We start from the raw sequence: 19,862 nt of genomic DNA, 5'->3' as shown, positions 1-19,862 counted from the left end.
CCTGAAAAATGCCTGTCCCAGCTGATGGACTGGCCGCTCAGCCAATCAGCGTCTGGACCGGCATTCCACTATAGTCACTGACTGGCTGAGTGTCCAGTCCATCAGCTGGGTCATGACGCATCAATGCCAGAGATCCTGGAGCCTGTCTGAGGTCCTGAGGCTGATACCGCCGCTCACCGCGGACAGATTACCCCGGCAGTTAGTACTTGTTATCAAATTTCCCCCTGCCCCTGCAGGCTGCTGTTTTTTTCTAAATGTCTGGACTTCTCTTTTAATGATGTGTTTGCAGTTAATACATCTCAGGCAAAGGTAGGATCCTGGTTTGAGCAGACTCAGAATGGTGTCTGTCACCTGGGGTCCCAGTATTAACCAAATGGTCCCTGATGTTTCTGGCCCTTTGGCATGACATCATCGGTCAATTATGTAATTCAGGTATGTGAGGGAAGCTACACTCTAAAATATGCCAATTATTTAGAGATAATTTTGTTAATGTGTTTGCTCAGGCCACTGTACTGTGTTACAGAAGGTATACAGAGTGGTCCTGAAGTTTGTTTGTTTTTTATGCAGGACCCCGCACAAGGCCTGAAACCACATCTTCGTATCTTTTGGTAAGTGTTTTTGGACATTTATGAAAAATTCTGGATTGTATTGATGGTCTCAGGTAATTTAGACTTGTCTTCCACAATTCTGTTTATCCTAAGGAATTCATATCTGAGTAGTGTGTTTTTGTCAGTGTCCATCCTTTATAGACATGTCCTAAGTTTGATATCTACCCTGTATACCAGGGTACCCAGAAACTGCACCTGTTCGGTAGAATAAGTGAGAGTAAATTTAATGTCCGGGTCAATGTAATTCAAAAAGAAATTAAATTCAATGTTCCGTAACCCCCCCCCAGGCAATGAACACATCATCAATGTATCTACATCAGCCCACAATGTGACGGAATGATGAGATACACAGATATGGGTGTCTTCTAGATGTGCCACATAGAGGTTTGCGAAGGCTGGGGCTACATTAGAACCCATTGCGGTCCCTTTTATCACTAATGATACACTTTATTATTGCATGGTATGCACCGTATCTATGCTTATGCACTTTATTTCCCAAGTGGGATTACAGTTATGTGATTTTTCACTTATTGCACTTGAAGTTTTTGTATACACTTGATTGATGGCTATGTTGTACAGATTGATAATTGATGTGCTGAACACATAAATATCTGGAGTGAACACATGTTATTGTGCACTACTTAATAAAGGTCCTAATGTTGGACTGAAATGTTATGTCTGTGGGAGAAAAAAACACGTTTATTTGAATACTCCGCACCAGTGGTCACAAGGGAGCAAATGGCTGTCACCACCTTGCATCTTTATCCTGAGTGCTGCTTCCAATTTACTCACGATAGATAGATAGATAGATAGATAGATAGATAGATAGGAGATAGATAGATAGGAGATAGATAGATAGATAGATAGGAGATAGATAGATAGATAGATAGATAGGAGATAGATAGATAGATAGATTGATAGAAGATGGAGAGTCCACAGCACACCAGCTCAAGTGGTAAAAAAAGTGAGTTTTATTCCAAAGATGATGAACAAAACAGATGCAACGTTTCAACAACCTCTCGTTGTCTTTCTCAAGCATAGTGGGTGGGTCATAATGACATCATTAAATACTGTTCCAAATAAAGTGTACCACCTACAAGGGTTATTTACATAATGACAATAACATTGTGTATACTGTGAAGTATATACATAATAAGAGCACTGTAAGTGCATACGTGGTACATCAACAAACATTAAAAAGTGCTGCGGTTAGTGCAATACGTGATCACACCGATTTAAAAACATATAAGTATAAATTCATAATGTAACTTGAGTCAAGAGGAGGATCCAGAGGCCACTCACCACCTACGGAGGCGTGTATACAGAGTCCTGAATGCCGCAGCCCTGTGTGGAGATGAAGATGGAGTCCAGCGTGTAAAGCCGGCGTGGGGTGTCGGCCAGTGCGCATGCGTCAGTCGGCCCTGCCCCGTGACCGCGACGCTGTCCAATAGGAAAGAAGGTATGTCGTAGCCATGGTAACTTGGCAAGTGTACGGAAGAGAACACCTTATTCGGCCTGGGACATGAGACAGGCTGCTGGGAAAGGCTGCAGAGTGCATCCAAGATAGATACAATACCAAGATACAATACCGCCGCTCGTCCCTCTGATCCTCTTGCTGGTGCGGGCGGCAACAGTAGATGGATATGCCTTGTCTCTATCATTTGGCCCACGGTGTAGTGAAAAGGGAGGGAGGAAGAGAAAAAAGGAAGTCCACATTCGTCCATCAGGACGGGCTGCATACAGGCTCAGGTGGGGTGTGCCACGGTCCTCCAGAAGTAAATATGTTCTCTAAAATAAACAAAAAAATAACGTATTGAGTATATGATGGAATGAAATCCACACATCACAAGCTGGCCTGTGATTACACTGCTCACTTAAAAAGACTAGAGCTAATCTTAAAGTCTACATTTAGACCCAGGGGTTTCAGGGATCCACTTTAATTCTTTTTTCAGAAGGGTGCTTACTCGATCTCCACCTCTTCTGAGTGGAGGAACGTGATCAATGAGCATAAAACGCAAATCTCTCTCTGTATGTCCCATTTCCAGAAAGTGATTGGAAACTGGTAAGTCCTGTCGCCTCTTGCGAATGGTGTACCTGTGATGATTAATACGTGTTTTAAAATCATTTTTTGTTTCACCCACGTACAAGAGGCGACAGGGACACCACAGCACATATATCACATGATCAGAATTACACGTCAAAAAATGCTTAAGAGGATAATTTTTGTTAGTGGTCGGATGAGTGAAGGTGGTTCCCTTGTGCATAAGCGGACAATTCACACATGTGCAACAAGGGAATGATCCCTTTCTCTATGTTTTTAGAAAAGTCTGTTTTAACCTACTACCCAAAGCCACATCGTTCTTTACCAACCTGTCCTTAATATTAGTCCCTCTCCTGTAACTCATAAGTGGGGCATTTTGTAAGGCCGGAATCTGTGTGTAGCTGTCCTTGATGATGTTCCAATGTTTGCGTAAAATCTGGGAAAGGTGACCTGAAATGTGATGGTACGTCGTAATAAAAGGTAAACGTTCAACTTGAGAGCGATGTTGAGTGTATAGTAGTTGTTGTCTGTCCGTATTGGCTACATGACTTTTATGTTTAGCAATCAATGGCATAGGGTATCCTCTTTCCAGGAATTTATCAGTGATTTTTTCTAAGGCAGGTGTTACCCTCTCGGAGTCACTAACGATTCTCCGGGCGCGCAGCATCTGACTGTACGGAAGTTATTTGACCATGGGTCTAGGGTGACAGCTACTGTAGTGTAGGAGAGTGTTGCAGTCAGTTTTCTTAGTAAACAAGTCAGTGCTGAGTTTGTCGTCTCTGATGGTGACAAGAGTGTCTAAGAATTGAACTGAATCATGTGAGTGAGTCATGGTAAATTGGATAAAGGAATCAATAGTATTCAAAAATGTGTGAAAGTCTCTTAACTCCATCTCCGTGCCAGACCATAACATGAAGACATCGTCTATGTATCTCCACCACCCCAGCACTAGGCTGAAGCAGTGGGACACATAGACCGAGGCCTCCTCCAAGTTGGCCACGAAGATGTTGGCATAGGTAGGCCTCACGTTTGTGCCCATCGCAGTTCCCTGTCTTTGGATGAAAAAATTGTCGTTAAATGTAAAATAATTACAGGTAAGTACCAGTTCAAGTAATTGTAGCAAAAAATCAATTTTATCTGCAGAAAAACTGGAAGTCTCAAGAGCTTTATGTACAGCTTCCAAACCGCCTTGATGCGAGATGGAGGTGTATAGACTGACAATATCAAAAGAAACAATTATGGCCTGTGAAGGAATCACCAAGTTTTGAATTTTGGTTAGGAAATCACTCGTGTCGCGAATATATGACCTTGCTTGTGTCGCAAATTGTCGCAATATTTTATCAAGAAAAATTGATATGTGACTGGTAACAGAATTACGTCCTGACACAATGGGCCTACCTGGGGTATTCGATATGGACTTATGGATCTTTGGCAGGAGATATAGTAGAGGGGTTACCGGAAAACTGACTGTCAGAAAGGTTTTGAGATCCAAATCAATTATGTCATTAGCAAATGCATTTTCCAAACAAAGCGTAATGCGTCTAATAATGTCCCATTTAGGGTCATGTGTAAGAGCTTCATACACTGAGGTGTCTGATAACTGTCTTTCAGCTTCTTGCAAATACATGGAACGATCTAACACCACAATAGCGCCTCCTTTGTCTGCTGGTTGCACAATTAAACTATTGTTTTTCACAAGGGAGTCAAGTGCCTGTATTTCCTCCGTGGTCATGTTTGGGTGGCAAATACCTGGAAATTTTAATTTGAGTTTGTCTATATCCTTATGCATCAAATCCGTAAATGTATCGATTGCATGTGAGTCTACATTTGGTGTGAAGTCACTAGGAAGTCTCAGTCCACCATCATCCAATGACAGAGGACCCATGGTGGTAGTGGGTCGCTGCATCTGTTTTGGATGGGAATCAAACCAGACCTTTAACTTTATCCGTCTGATGAACTGTTGCAGGTCAACCTCTAGATCAAACCAGTTAATTTTTTGACTAGGGCAAAAATTCAGGCCTTTTGCAAGTAGTTGTAACTGTGCATTAGTGAGTTCAGTAGTAGAAATATTTACCACTGTTTTGTCTTTATCTTTACAGGGGCCTTGTTGGATTTCGATTGACTGCGGGTTCGTCCTAGATCGATGTAGGCGTCGGCCTCCGCGTCTGGTATGTATGCGGTTGCGTCTGGTAATTCTGGGAAAAACGTTAGAGTCATTAGAAAGTGCACCTGTACAGTTTTGTTGCCTTGGGGTTGTATTCACACCTGAAGAAACATGAATATCCCTATTATCAGCAGTCCGTTTATTTTAAATCGTGGTGGAGGCCATGTCCACCCAAGAATATACTTTGCCACTTTCGTAATCCTGGGCATCACGGTGCCATTTTACTCGTTTAGTCTCTTCCAGATCGGCTTTCAATTTATCAAGAAAAGCAGTTTGTTTAGAGAAAAATTTAGTATACTCATCCTCTTGTAGCATAGTCATCAGTTTGGTTTCCAATTCCGCCACTTTGAGTTTTGTGCTCTTGATGTCTCTCTGTAGGAACTCAATATTCAAAAGAATTAAATCCAAAGTAAATTTGTTACAAATCAGTTCATATTTAGACCGATATTCAAGGTCTTGTGCATACATAGATTGTTGTGGTTTAATGCGCATGCCCCTTGGAATCCGTTCTGCACGAAAATATTCCCCCAGGGTAGACAGATGCAAACGTATGTTAAGCAGTCTCTTAGTTTCATATTCAAATCTGCGCTGTAAATCAATGCGTGAGGGTCTATGTAAATAAGCAGTGTCATCCTCAAGTTCTCCAATGATACGTGAAATATCAGAGGACGTATAAGATAAAACCTTGGAAGGTTGTTCTGACCTACCAGAGTCCATGATTAGGGAGATGAGATGTAAAATCAGTCCAGGGAGTGCTCGCTTAGCTGCCCAGCTAGATAGAAAAATAGAAAACAAGCCGCACGTCCGATTGTGATGTGGCGGGTGCTCGGGTAATAAGTCCCCAGGCCAAGGATTCCGAAAATAGAAGATGGAGAGTCCACAGCACACCAGCTCAAGTGGTAAAAAAAGTGAGTTTTATTCCAAAGATGATGAACAAAACAGATGCAACGTTTCAACAACCTCTCGTTGTCTTTCTCAAGCATAGTGGGTGGGTCATAATGACATCATTAAATACTGTTCCAAATAAAGTGTACCACCTACAAGGGTGATTTACATAATGACAATAACATTGTGTATACTGTGAAGTATATACATAATAAGAGCACTGTAAGTGCATACGTGGTACATCAACAAACATTAAAAAGTGCTGCGGTTAGTGCAATACGTGATCACACCGATTTAAAAACATATAAGTATAAATTCATAATGTAACTTGAGTCAAGAGGAGGATCCAGAGGCCACTCACCACCTACGGAGGCGTGTATACAGAGTCCTGAATGCCGCAGCCCTGTGTGGAGATGAAGATGGAGTCCAGCGTGTAAAGCCGGCGTGGGGTGTCGGCCAGTGCGCATGCGTCAGTCGGCCCTGCCCGGTGACCGCGGCGCTGTCCAATAGGAAAGAAGGTATGTCGTAGCCATGGTAACTTGGCAAGTGTACGGAAGGTGTTCTCTTCCGTACACTTGCCAAGTTACCATGGCTACGACATACCTTTTTTCCTATTGGACAGCGTCGCGGTCACGGGGCAGGGCCGACTGACCGACACCCCACGCCGGCTTTACATGCTGGACTCCATCTTCATCTCCACACAGGGCTGCGGCATTCAGGACTCTGTATACACGCCTCCGTAGGTGGTGAGTGGCCTCTGGATCCTCCTCTTGACTCAAGTTACATTATGAATTTATACTTATATGTTTTTAAATCGGTGTGGTCACGTATTGCACTAACCACAGCACTTTTTAATGTTTGTTGATGTACCACGTATGCACTTCCAGTGCTCTTATTATGTATATACTTCACAGTATACACAATGTTATTGTCATTATGTAAATCACCCTTGTAGGTGGTACACTTTATTTGGAACAGTATTTAATGATGTCATTATGACCCACCCACTATGCTTGAGAAAGACAACGAGAGGTTGTTGAAACGTTGCATCTGTTTTGTTCATCATCTTTGGAATAAAACTCACTTTTTTTACCACTTGAGCTGGTGTGCTGTGGACTCTCCATCTTCTATTTTCGGAATCCTTGGCCTGGGGACTTATTACCCGAGCACCCGCCACATCACAATCGGACGTGCGGCTTGTTTTCTATTTTTCTAGATAGACTGATAGATAGATAAATAGATGATAGATAAATCTATAGATAGATAATAGATAGATAGATAGATAGATAGATAGATAGATAGGAAGGAGATAGATAGATAGATCGATAGATAGATAGATAGATAGATAGATAGGAGATAGATAGATAGATAGATAGATAGATAGATAGATAGATAGATAGATAGATAGGAGCAGGGCCGTCTTAACAGCATTATGGGCCCCTGAGCAGAGGTGCGAATTGGGTCCCCCACGGCCGCCGCCATCAAACCCCCCCCCCCCATCTTTGCAACCCCGCCCCTAGCCAGTACAATTACTTCTGACCCCCCCCTACAAACACACTACCCCCATCTGTCCCCCCTACACACACTCTGCCCCCATCTGACCCCCCCTACACACAAACTACCCCCATATGACCCCCCCACACACACACACACACTACCCCCATCTGACCCCCCCTACACACACACTACCCCCATCCTCCTCCTCCTCCTACACACACTACCCCCATCCTCCTCCTCCTACACACACACTACTACCCCCATCCTCCTCCTCCTACACGCACACACATTACCCCCATCCTCCTCCTACACACAAACACACACATTACCCCCGTCCTCCTACACACACTACTACCCCCATCCTCCTCCTCCTCCTACACACACACACTGCCAACCCCCCCGGCCGCCAACACTATTCCCCACACACTATCCCTGCAGACCGCCATCCCCCGCCCCAAACACACACATTTATCCTCCGGGGGTTACAATACTCACCCCCGTGGCCGTGCAGCAGCCTGAGGTAAAGGAGCGCGGCAGGGGAGAAGCCTGATGCCACTACAGCTACTTGTGGACAGGCGAGAGACGGGGCCGGAGCATGCGGCCGTCCACTGTGGCCCTCCGTCCAATGAAGAGCGGGGTTATACGGGGGCACTAAGTGATGCCGGCTGATCCCGCTCCCGCGGCCCGCCAGCGCCGAAGTAACAGCAGCATGGGGCCTCTGATAGTGATCTCTCACAGGCCCCGGCTGCTGTTATTTCAGCGCTGGCGGGATCAAAAAGACTTTCGGGGCCCCCTTGGACGCAAGGGCCCCCGGGCAGCCGCCTACCTTGCCCAATGGGTAAGACGGCCCTGGATAGGAGATAGATAGATAGATAGATAGATAGGAGATAGATAGATAGGAGATAGATAGATAGATAGATAGATAGATAGATAGATAGGAGATAGATAGATAGATAGATAGATAGATAGATAGATAATAGATAGATAAAAGATAGAGAGATAGATAGATAGATAGATAGATAGATAGATAGAAGATAGATAGATAGATAGATAGATAGATAAATATTGTTGATAGATAGAATTAGATAATGAGTTTTTGTTCAAAGTTTATCTAAAACATCCAATAACCATCTTGCTGAGGTGTATGATACCTAAGAATAGCGCTGTTTATATAGGTATATATAGAATAGATGTGTATGTGTGTGTTCCATGATGCCAGCCATTCCTTAGTCCGTCACAATGAGAACTTTCCGATTTCCCGTGTGCGGGATCGGCATGTGCTTATTTTATCAGCTGGTGTCTCCCCTCAGTAGATAGATGTGTGTCGGTCTTTCCTGCCTACATCAGCGCTACCATGCTGCTTAACAAAACAACCAATGGCCTAAAATATCCTACAAATATTCCATTTATTGCCCCAGATCACAGACCGTTTACTTGCCAGCTCCAAAATGCTATTTTCTTTTCATCCACCATTTTTACGAGGTGTACGGCAGACACACACAATGGCTGGAGTCGCACAAACGGCCATTCATGATTTTTCTCTTTCTACGTAGGTAAAATATGCGCTCCCACGGAGATGTGAAATTTTAGGCCCAGAAAATACGCACATAGACGTAGATAGCAAGTATCTGTCAGTGACATGGATGTACGGCTGATAGAATTCCCATTGTTTAAGCCAATATTTGTCATAAAATATGGTGCCCGGTGCTATTATAGTATCGAAATGTGAATTTCTACATTTTTATTGAAGCTTCAACGTTCTGTGCAGATTCATCTCTATTGCAGAAGGAGCTGTTGTTTTCATACACAGCTCCAAATCCCCTGCATAAATATAAGGAGAAAATTATTACACCTTTTGTTTTGTTTTTTTTTTGTTTTTTTTTTTCAGATTTATAAAAATTGCAAATTTGCAAAAAATTTGGAAACAATTTTTTTATTTTTGTGGTTTTTGTGCCACGCTAAAAAATTTTTTTTATAGAGGAACTATCAACAGGTTGGCCGAATCTAACCTGCTGACAGCTCCCTAGTGGGCACGGGATGAAGGTATGCCTGTTAACTTTATCCTCTGCGCCATTCCAGGGCTGTTAGTTGTGAAATCCTCAGCCCTTTAAAACAGTTAGGAGCATTATGGCAGGGCTGCCGCCCCCAGCTGGCCACCTCCATTGATAATTAATCAGGGGCAGGTGGGGCCCTTCCCAATGAGTGCTGGGGGGGCCTTAGTGCCACCCCCAGTGCTAGGGTGTTTGTTTTTTAAATGGCAGGGCAAGGGGGAAAACAACAAATGGCACTAACTTACCTCTCCCCATGGCCGTGATCCATTATCTGACCAGCCCCGGGACCCCCACCGGAAGGCATTCCCCCCCCAACCAAGTTGTGATGACGTCATAACTCGGGGGAGAATGCCCGTCCCAGCTGATGGACAGCCCTCTCAGCCAATCGGTGACTGATGTGGCATCCCATCCAGCCAGTCCATCACCCGGTTTGTGATGTCAGCAGCACAAGAGATCTTGGAGCCCAGAGATTGTCTCAGGCACAGGGAGAGGTATGTTAGTGATGTTTTTTGTTTTTTCTTTGTATTCCACTTTTCTTTGTATTCCACAACGCTGCCTGTAAAACATGTACAAAGCAATGTCCTATTGTGTTCAATGGGATTTCCACTCTGCACTGGATCTGCTTTCCGCTAAAGAATTGCTCGAAGTTCGCTCAATTCTAGTCCTTACATTCTATGTAGCCCCTGCCTGAAAGGTGGAGTTTCACTTTAATAGGAATATCAAATATTTTTTTTCTCTCCCTTATTTAATTTTTTTCAATCCTTTTTTTGGATCAACAATTTGAGTTTATGTTGAAACAATAGACCGTGCCGACTTACAGTACCGCGACCACACCTCCGAAATAACCCAACAAACTAAACCAATCGCAGTCTCCTCTGAATCCCGACTGTCCCATTGAAGGTTAAATTAAAAAACAAAGCAAAAAAAAAAAAAAAGTACAATGGCGCCAAGGAGTTTTGTGTGGGATTACCGATTGTGTCAGAGATTAAACTCTTCTACAGCCGTGTGGGAAAGTTATTTCTTCCCTCACAACATTGGACCTTTTTTTTTCTTGCCAGCAACGAAACTTAAAAATATCAGATTCGAGAGGTGAAAGTGCAGAAAGGCCGCAGATGTTTTTTCTAGCAACTTTTATTGGGAACATTTTGTTTTAGCCATTCTGCAGGAAAACCCACACAACAGCGGTCTCATTCACGGGGGTATTAGGAGCTCAAGTGTCTATTAAAACACAGTTATGTAACTACTTGGATCGTAAGGTTTTATCGTTCTGTACAGGAGAAAGTAATGGAACATAGATGACACATGGCTGATGGGGAGCGCCGTTCTGGGACGTGTTGGACAAATTACCTATCCAAATATTTAATTATCTAAGCTCTGTAATAGCAATAGAGTAATCCTAGAAATGTGCACTTAATGGAGGGTACACACTTATGCGGTTGTCTAGTGTAATTGAGTAAATTTCCACAGCTTTCTAATATTGTTTATGTTAAAGGGGCACTCCAGCAAAAAAAAATCAAATCAACTGGTGTTATATAGTTATATAGCTTTGTAATTTACTTCTATTAAAAAAAAAATCTTGACTCTTCCAGTACTTATGAGCTTCTGTATGTCCTGAAGGAAGTGGTGTATTCTCTCTAGTCTGACACAGTGCTTTCTGCTGCCACCTCTGTTCATGTCAGGAGCTGTCCAGAGCAGTAGCAAATTCCTATTAAAAACCTCTCCTGCTCTGGACAGTTCCTGACATGAACAGAGGTGGCAGCAGAAAGCACAGTGTCAGACTGGAGAGAATACACCACTTCCTGCAGGACATCCAGTAGCTGATAAGTACTGGAAGTGCGATGCCCTGGCCCCTAGGGGCCACTTCCGCAGTGCTGGTGTTATGAGCGGGCAATAACCGGGGCAGCTGCAGGGTGTATACTTGTCACGGTATAGGCCTGAGGGCGGCACAGCTGTAGGGCCGGTCTGTGGAATCTGCGGGTGATGATGGGCATGCGATTCCTCGCTGCACTTAGTCAGGGCACCAGTTAGTGGACACCAATGCCAGGGTTCAGTAACAACGGTTTTATTATAGATGAGGTAACTAGTAGCAACAGTTCTGTCCGGATGCAACCGGGTATATAGCAGGCTTTGACAAATAAGCAGGAGTGGTGCTGCATAGGCTGTGAGAACACGTGCCGGATGATGGGAGTAGGAGTATGAGAGAAATAGCGTTGCTGGGTGGATTAGCTTGAGAATAATACTTGCTGTGAATCCTTGTAGCGATGAGGAGAGGTAACGGAATGACACCCAGATGAGAGAGAAGACTCCGGACACTTGAGCAGGCAGATACAGCCGAAGACTTGAATATAGCAGAGCACTCGATCCACACTTCTAGTGGTGAAGTGGGAGCTGCAGAGAAGAAGCCCAACTCCTCTGAGGCAGGGGAGAGACGACACACATCCTCCTTGCTTGGAAGCAGGGGGAAGACTCACTTGTTAGGAGGAAGTGGGAGGTCACATGGTTGCTCCTGGCCAGAGCTAGTCAGCCATTGGAGGAACCATGGTTACAGGTCACGTGATCAACAGCCTTGCATACCACTGTACAATGCAATAATACACAGGAATACATGAGAATACACATGAGAATGCACATTACCAGAGAATACTAGGAGAAAACCAGCAGCAGTTGCAGTGCAAACACTTACCAGAACAGGCATTGACACAGCAATAGAAATGGCCATAATAGGAGTAGTAGTCCTTGCATGTTCTGGGACACTGCAGAAGACTGGAGATTTTTTAATAGAAGTAAATATCAGATCTCTGGCCAAAATTATCTGGTTACACCTGCGCTGCGAGATAGAGTACGAAGGCTTGTAGCAACTTTGCTCTATCCGGACCAGTTCCTCTAATTTTGGGATACTGTCCTGCACCTTTAGAGACGTTCAACGGTGTGGGTTGGGATGATTCCTGACTTGTCCTCTCTTGAGTGGTTTAGCACTGCATAGTGCAAGGAAAAAGTCTCCCATGTACGTCAATCCACCACCACACTCCATGTACGTATTGCCCCACCACACTCCAGACTAGTCTACATGTGTGTTGCCTCTGCAAGAACCAGAGAAGAGCTAACTAAATGTGTGTGTACACTTCCTCTCCCCATGTGACAACTTCCTACAGGGTGTGTAACAACTCCTGTGAGTGGTGGAGAAGAGAGTGCAAAGAAACAGGAGAACAAAGATAAGTAGAGAAGAAGAATATCTGTCATTGGTGCACAGCTGTGCAATATACAAGTGCAGATATACATACTAGCGACATTTAGTGGCAAAACTTAGGCATAATTTCTTTACCACTTAACTTTGAGTACAGACTTTTGCAAGGGGTGTACAGCCTAGCAACACCCGTGGTGGGACACCACATATAGCTAGTCCTATTCTTGATGCTCTCAACTCGGACTACAACTCGGACTCCAGACTGATTCCTACTATATATCTAGTCCTGCCCTCAGCTGAGAAGCATAAACATTATATGCAGTCTAGTTATCCTGGAACATTTCCCACAAACCTATGAGAGGGAGAGTAAACACACCCTATGCAGAGGAGCAGTCGCACATAGCAACCAATCAGATTGCAGCTTTCTTTTTTTTTTTTTTAATTAAAGCTGGAATCTGATTGGTTGCTGTGGGCAACTTCTCCACGCTTCCTGTGTGTTCCTTTGATACACTCACTGGCCACTTTATTAGGTACACCATGCTAGTAACGGGTTGGACCCCCTTTTGCCTTCACAACTGCCTCAATTCTTCGTGGCATAGATACAACAAGGTGCTGGAAGCTTCCTCAGAGATTTTGGTCCATATTGACATGATGGCATCACACAGTTGCCGCAGATTTGTCGGCTGCACATCCATGATGCGAATCTCCCGTTCCACCACATCCCAAAGATGCTCTATTGGATTGAGATCTGGTGACTGTGGAGGCCATTGGAGTACAGTGAACTCATTGTCATGTTCAAGAAACCAGTCTGAGATGATTCTAGCTTTATGACATGGCGCATTATCCTGCTGAAAGTAGCCATCAGATGTTGGGTACATTGTGGTCATAAAGGGATGGACATGGTCAGCAACAATACTCAGGTAGACTGTGGCGTTGCAACGATGCTCAATTGGTACCAAGGGGCCCAAAGAGTGCCAAGAAAATATTCCCCAAACCATGACACCACCACCACCAGCCTGAACCGTTGATACAAGGCAGGATGGATCCATGCTTTCATGTTGTTGACGCCAAATTCTGACCCTACCATCCGAATGTCGCAGCAGAAATCGAGACACATCAGACCAGGCAACGTTTTTCCAATCTTCTACTGTCCAATTTCGATGAGCTTGTGCAAATTGTAGTCTCAGTTTCCTGTTCTTAGCTGAAAGGAGTGGCACCCGGTGTGGTCTTCTGCTGCTGTAGCCCATCTGCCTCAAAGTTCGACGTACTGTGAATTCAGAGATGCTCTTCTGCCTACCTTGGTTGTAACGGTTGGCTATTTGAGTCACTGTTGCCTTTCTATCAACTCGAACCAGTCTGCCCATTCTCCTCTGACCTCTGGCATCAACAAGGCATTTCCGCCCACAGAACTGCCGCTCACTGGATGTTTTTTCTTTTTCGGACCATTCTCTGTAAACCCTAGAGATGGTTGTGCGTGAAAATCCCAGTAGATCAGCAGTTTCTGAAATACTCAGACCAGCCCTTCTGGCACCAACAACCATGCCACGTTCAAAGGCCCTCAAATCACCTTTCTTCCCCATACTGATGCTCATACTCGGTTTGAACTGCAGGAGATTGTCTTGACCATGTCTACATGCCTAAATGCCGCCATGTGATTGGCTGATTAGAAATTAAGTGGTAACGTGCAGTTGGACAGGTGTACCTAATAAAGTGGCCGGTAAGTGTATATCTTCCACTATATATCAATCTGCCCCTCCTGCTTCATAACATGGTGTCTGCAGATTAGACTTCATTTCTACAGTGCCAGGTTCCCTTTAAAGGGTTTTCTAGGCAAAACAGACTGATGACCTTTTCACCGTAATATGTCATCAATCACTGATGTATGAGCCTGAGCAAAGAAGTGCCTTGCTCTAAGATACTCAACCCATCTATATTAACATGGACGACCATTTATATAGCTGCCATTTACCGTACTGTAGTGCGTCCCTCACTGTCCTGTTACATAAGTTAGGAGATGGCTCCATAATATTCCTAGAGGTTATAAATCACAACGCTCCAACCCAATAGACTTGTAAAAAGCTGGATACATGACGTAATCTGGTGCACGGCCATTTCCCTGTTTCCTGAAATCCGCTAGTTATGTGTTTTCAATAAGCTGTTGGATTGTGCACAGACGTTCCTCACATAACAGGGGGGTCATTTGGGAGTAGTCCTTAAAGGGTTTGTCTGGTTTAAAAACCCTTGCCCAAATAGCATATTAGGAAATTCATAGCTGGTACAGAGAGGGTCCAGGTCAGGTCACAGTTCTTCTCTATGAGCCACAGTGTCTGGAGGACCCGTCACAAAAAGGGTGTAATACTTCCCTTCCCCTGTAGAGGCACTGCATGGAAATTAAACAGGATCCCCCTAAAGATTGCTTGGTCTATTAGCATCACAGATGTAATACCCTGGTGCTTATAGTTCCAGACAATTGGCAGTAAGATGTCATAGTGGCGGGAGTCGTCCTTGGTGCTACCCTAGGGATCACGACAAGTGTAGTGAGAGTGATGCACTGTAGGTCTTTAGTCCTCTATGGTGTGGTCGGTGACTATTGAGGTGCCATTGGTGGTATGTGTGCAGAAGTTAAGCAAGACACCGGGACGCAAAAAGCTGTAATCAGTAATTTTACTTAAAGGGGTATTCAAGCTACATTTCTTTTTTTTTTTTATCAACTGGTGTCAGGAAATTGCAGAGATTTGTAAATTACTTCTATTTAAAAACCTCAAGTCTACTACCACTTCATCATCCTGCCCCTCCATCATTATACTACTACCTCTTCATCCTCCTGCATCTCCATCATCATACTACAACCCCCTTCATCCTCCTGCATCTCCATCATCATACTACTACCCCCTTCATCCTCCTGCATCTCCATCATCATACTACTACCCCCTTCATCCTCCTGCCCCTTCATCATTATACTTCTACCCCCTTCATCCTTCTGCTCCTCCATCATCATACCACTACCCCCTTCATCCTCCTGCCCCTCCATCATTATACTACTACCTCTTCATCCTCCTGCCCCTCCATCATCATACTACTACCCCCTTCATCCTCCTGCATCTCCATCATCATACTACTACCCCCCTTCATCCTCCTTCCCCTCCATCATTATACTACTACCTCTTCAACCTCCTGCCCCTCCATCATCATACTACTACCCCCTTCATCCTCCTGCATCTCCATCATCATACTACTACCCCTTCATCCTCCTGCCCCTTCATCATTATACTTCTACCCCTTCATCCTCCTGCTCCTCCATCATCATACTACTACCCCTTCATTCTAAAGTCCCCCTTTATACTACTACCCCTTCATCATCCTCCTGCCCTTTCATCATCATACCACTACCCCTTTCATCTGTAATTAAAACAAAAAGTTCTACTTACCTGCATGGTTCTAGTAGTCCCCCAGCGACTCCTCTCCCTGTTCTGCATGAGAGACGTCACTCTCACCAGTTGCCTGGAGGAGAAAGGCCCCTTGTGGCTATAGGCAGATGCTGCCTGCAGCCACAAGAGATACTGTCACAATGGAAGCGTATGGTTCTGTGTCAGTGTCAGTACACTGTTAGCTAAGGCGCACAAGTTGGTGGGGGCGGAGCTTCCCGGGACATGGTTTTGCTGGGACTGTCTCCTCAATATCGAGACAGTCCAGGGCTGTTGGCAACTATGAGCTTGGATAGCCCCTTTAAAAGTATAACGATTACATAGTAGACATGTGTTCAACAATGCCGCCCATAATCCTGATATGTTTTTGTTCACATTTATTAATCGGCATGTTATTTAGAAGCATGTTTGCCCACAACCCACAAAGTAATCACAAGTCACTTTGAATCACATGGGTCTGAGCTGCAATACAACGCGGCCTATGGATAAAGGCCCTATTAAACGAGACGATTGTCGGCCGTATTCGGCCGTTATGGTCGATAATCGTCTTGTTTAACAGAAGGCAACGATCAGCCGACATGAACAATGACAGCTGATCGTTGCTGTCGATTATCTTTCAACATGTTTAAAGACAAACGACTCATATAGCAGCGATCAGCTGCCGTCGCTCCGTGAAGCAGAAGCGGCGGCAGCAGACCGCTGCTATCCTCTATGGGCTCTAAGTGATCAAGCGTGTAATAGGGCCTAAGAGTGGCGGTGTTTCTAGAATAGATCCACCTTTTGGTCTTATATAACTGCTAAGCATGATATTCATATGGTATCAGGCTTTCCGTGAGAGTAGTCCTGTATTTGCTATCCTCATACATCATGTAGGAATAAGGATAGACACATGGAAAATTCCATCCATCTCTTCTGCGCTCTACCTTGTGATGCCATGACGGCAGTACAATAACCTGGGCCCCAGGTGTGACTCCCATGTACTTTTCCACTTTAAGGCTTAATAAATCAGCCCCCATTGTTGTATAATGGCGTCTTGTTTGATGTTTTTGCAGACGGTCCTGTATGATTTGGAAAATTCTTTGCCGGGTTTCCAGGAGAATTTCTCTGCTGCAGAAAGTCCCTTCTCCTGACATTCTCATCGAGTTTAGGCAGCTACTGGGGGAAAGGAAAGATCTCTCTCATGGAGAAGGAATGTCTACAAGACATAGGCCCAGGCTTATCTGCAGCCGAGCTTCCGGAAGAAATCAGACATACAATATATGGATAAAACGTTATAACGTGAGAGTAATCGTTAGGTCATCGCTCGGCCAAAAATGTATAAATATAGAACCAGGCGTTTCTATGGTGATATAACGTTGTTTTTTGCTACAGACCAGCATTTCACTGTGTTATCGACCACCTGAACATGTGTTTCTGTAAAATCTAAAAGAATATATATATTATAAGTGTGACTGTGTGCAGCTGGGGGGGGGGGGGGGGGGGGGGGGAGGGCCAGCAGAGGGGTCACGATCTTGCAAGATATCCTCATGATCCAGGGCCGTACAGGTGGAGTTCGGTAGGTTCCCCTTGAGAACACCGTAATAAGGTGTCAGGTGTGATGGAACTAGCGGTGACCAGATGTTATAGAAGCCGTAAGGTAGTAGATGGCTTGACTTCATAAAGACCTGATTAAGTTGAAGTGTGGTGGCTGCCCTGCAGCTGCAACCGGTCACTTGCTAGGTGGTGATGTGTGACGCCAATCCTAAGGTGGATGGTCGGTAGATGGTCAGCCGGTTAGGAGGTTGTCGTGATGCCAGTGCTATCTCAGCACACAGGTGTGATGGTATACCTGCTTTTAGTGTGTGGCTGGCTATACTGTTCCCCAATGGTCGGTGACCTGTCGGGTTGTGATGGGTGCCTTAGGCGCTTATCACGGTGGTCCGGAGTGTAGCTTGTGTGTAGGTGCTGGTGCCAGTAAAAAAATAAACTTCCTTTACTAGCAAGTCTTCTGTGATATAGGATAAATAGTGACTGCTGAGACTTGCGTGACCAGATCTGTACTGAGAGATACCGAGGTAGAAAACAACATAGTAGTGCTGATTTGGTTGCGTGCTGAGAAGAGTAGAGAGTTCAGAGGAGTGGAGAGGAGTTTGTCTTGAGAGTCCCAACCCAATGTAGTACTGTGCTCTGCCGGGACTTCAGAAGAAGAATAAGAATACTTGAGGAGAATACTTGTTGCTATATCATCTTTTGCCCTTTGTCGCTATACCACCTTTTGCCCTTTGTCACTATACCACCTTTTGCCCTGCAGTGTTGGGGTACCCGTCCTATCAGGGTGACACAAGCCCCAGTCATAGTTAGCTGAGTTGAGCTGAGTGTCCAAAATTTTCCATTGTCACCTGCGCACCTCTCTGTAGGTGTTTAGCACTGCATTGTGAGGATAAGTGTTGCTTTAAGAAGAATAGTCTCTGTGTTCTCCATAAGTGTACACTACAGCTGGTCTGTGTCGGACAGGGAACCTGGCAGAGCCAGGCTCCTGGCTAAGCTCAGCAAAGATGCTTGATCTGTGTTATACTCCACTGAGAAACAAAGAAGAACTTGTGTGGACCTACACTTCCTCTTCACATGTGACAACTTCCTACAGGCTGTATGTAACAGCTCCTGTGAGTGGTGGAGAAGAGAGTGTGAGAAGAAAAGAGGATAGAGATAGGTAGAAGGAAAGAGTCTCTCTCACAAGATACAACACAATAACCTTTACATGACTACAGCTGTGCAACATATATACCTAAATATACATAATACTGACATCTAGTGGCAAAACTTATACATGACTTCATTACCACTTTACTTCTGAGGTATTAGGCTTTTGTAAGGGGTGTTCAAAACAGAAAAACCCATGGTGGGACACCAAAGAAGTACCTGGCACTAATGTGTCAATAGTAGAAGCTGACCTCCGACGTTTGCAAGTAGTAAAAGCAAAGAGGCACTTCGGCAAGAAACAAAGATTCTCCAACCACTGACTAAACTTGAACACTGCAGAATTCAGGACTTGTCTGAAGACTTTAAGAAGATGACCCTCTCAGGAACAACTACGTAGAAAAACACTGAAGACGCACAGGCCTGCACTAACCCTTTTATGCTACAGGGAGCATTTCCCATTGGTGAAGGCATTTTGTGGTAACTCAGTATTCTCATCAGAACAACTATATCTAAAAAAGTAGATTGTTAAAAGTTAAGAAACTTTGCAATTGGTTCTATTAACTTTTTTTTTTTTAGCTATGTCGCCTTCTAGGCACTCTGAGCTGCCTGTCATGTTTACAGCTCCCAGCTGTGAAGCAGTCAGGACGGGACTTTGGCATTGCAGAGTTGTACACAGAACAGCCAAGCGCAGAGCAGAGGAGCACAATGCTGCTGGCCATAACAGTCAATTACTGTGAAGATGCCTTCCCTCCACCCAAAGCAGGAAGTGAAAGCAGGTCAGGAGCATGAAGGGGGTATTTTTGGCAGCTGAGAATACCCCTTTATCCCTCTATAGTGTCACAGTCTATGCCAGTAAATAACAGAGAAAATAGAAATGCAGTGCACATAACCTTCATCCTCAGAATACCCTGTATACCTGAAATAAATGTGAATATCGTGCTACACTACACATATGTACACATACAGCAGCAATAAGAAGCAGGGTTCTAGGACACTGCACTAGGCCGTCCCCTTCCCGTAGCCAACAATGGAGACATACGTACAAAAATACCTGCTTGTGAGACAGAGACTTTAGTCCTAGTCACTCTCTCAACACGTTTCCCCCCAGAAAAAAAAAATATTTGGTATTTATTAGTGGAGAATAAAAATAGAGCATCAAAAAAAATCCACAAAACTTTCTCATCGCGTCAATATCAAGCCACAAGGCCGATCTGACAAAACACTATACCTGAGTGAATATGTGCATGTAATAATGTAACCAAATGTCCTGTGGCTGATCATCATGAATATATGGAGCATGTTAAAGGGTTATTCCTTTGAATATTGTT

The 19,862-nt window shown here is 44.4% G+C and overlaps 1 long non-coding RNA gene across 1 annotated transcript; it reads left to right on the top strand.

Moving 5' to 3' along the window:
- The first annotated feature begins 2,161 nt into the window (after positions 1 to 2,161).
- On the top strand, positions 2,162 to 17,298 carry LOC138784317 (uncharacterized). Its single transcript, XR_011361813.1, has 3 exons — positions 2,162 to 2,357; positions 4,749 to 4,817; positions 16,908 to 17,298. It is a non-coding gene; the product is annotated as an uncharacterized lncRNA (long non-coding RNA).
- The last annotated feature ends 2,564 nt before the right edge of the window (positions 17,299 to 19,862 follow it).

This window comes from Dendropsophus ebraccatus, chromosome 2 (assembly GCF_027789765.1).
Source record: "Dendropsophus ebraccatus isolate aDenEbr1 chromosome 2, aDenEbr1.pat, whole genome shotgun sequence".
Classification (NCBI taxonomy): Eukaryota; Metazoa; Chordata; class Amphibia; order Anura; family Hylidae; genus Dendropsophus; species Dendropsophus ebraccatus.
The sequence above is the reverse complement of the archived record's forward strand: the minus strand, read 5'-3'. Positions and strand labels throughout refer to the sequence as shown.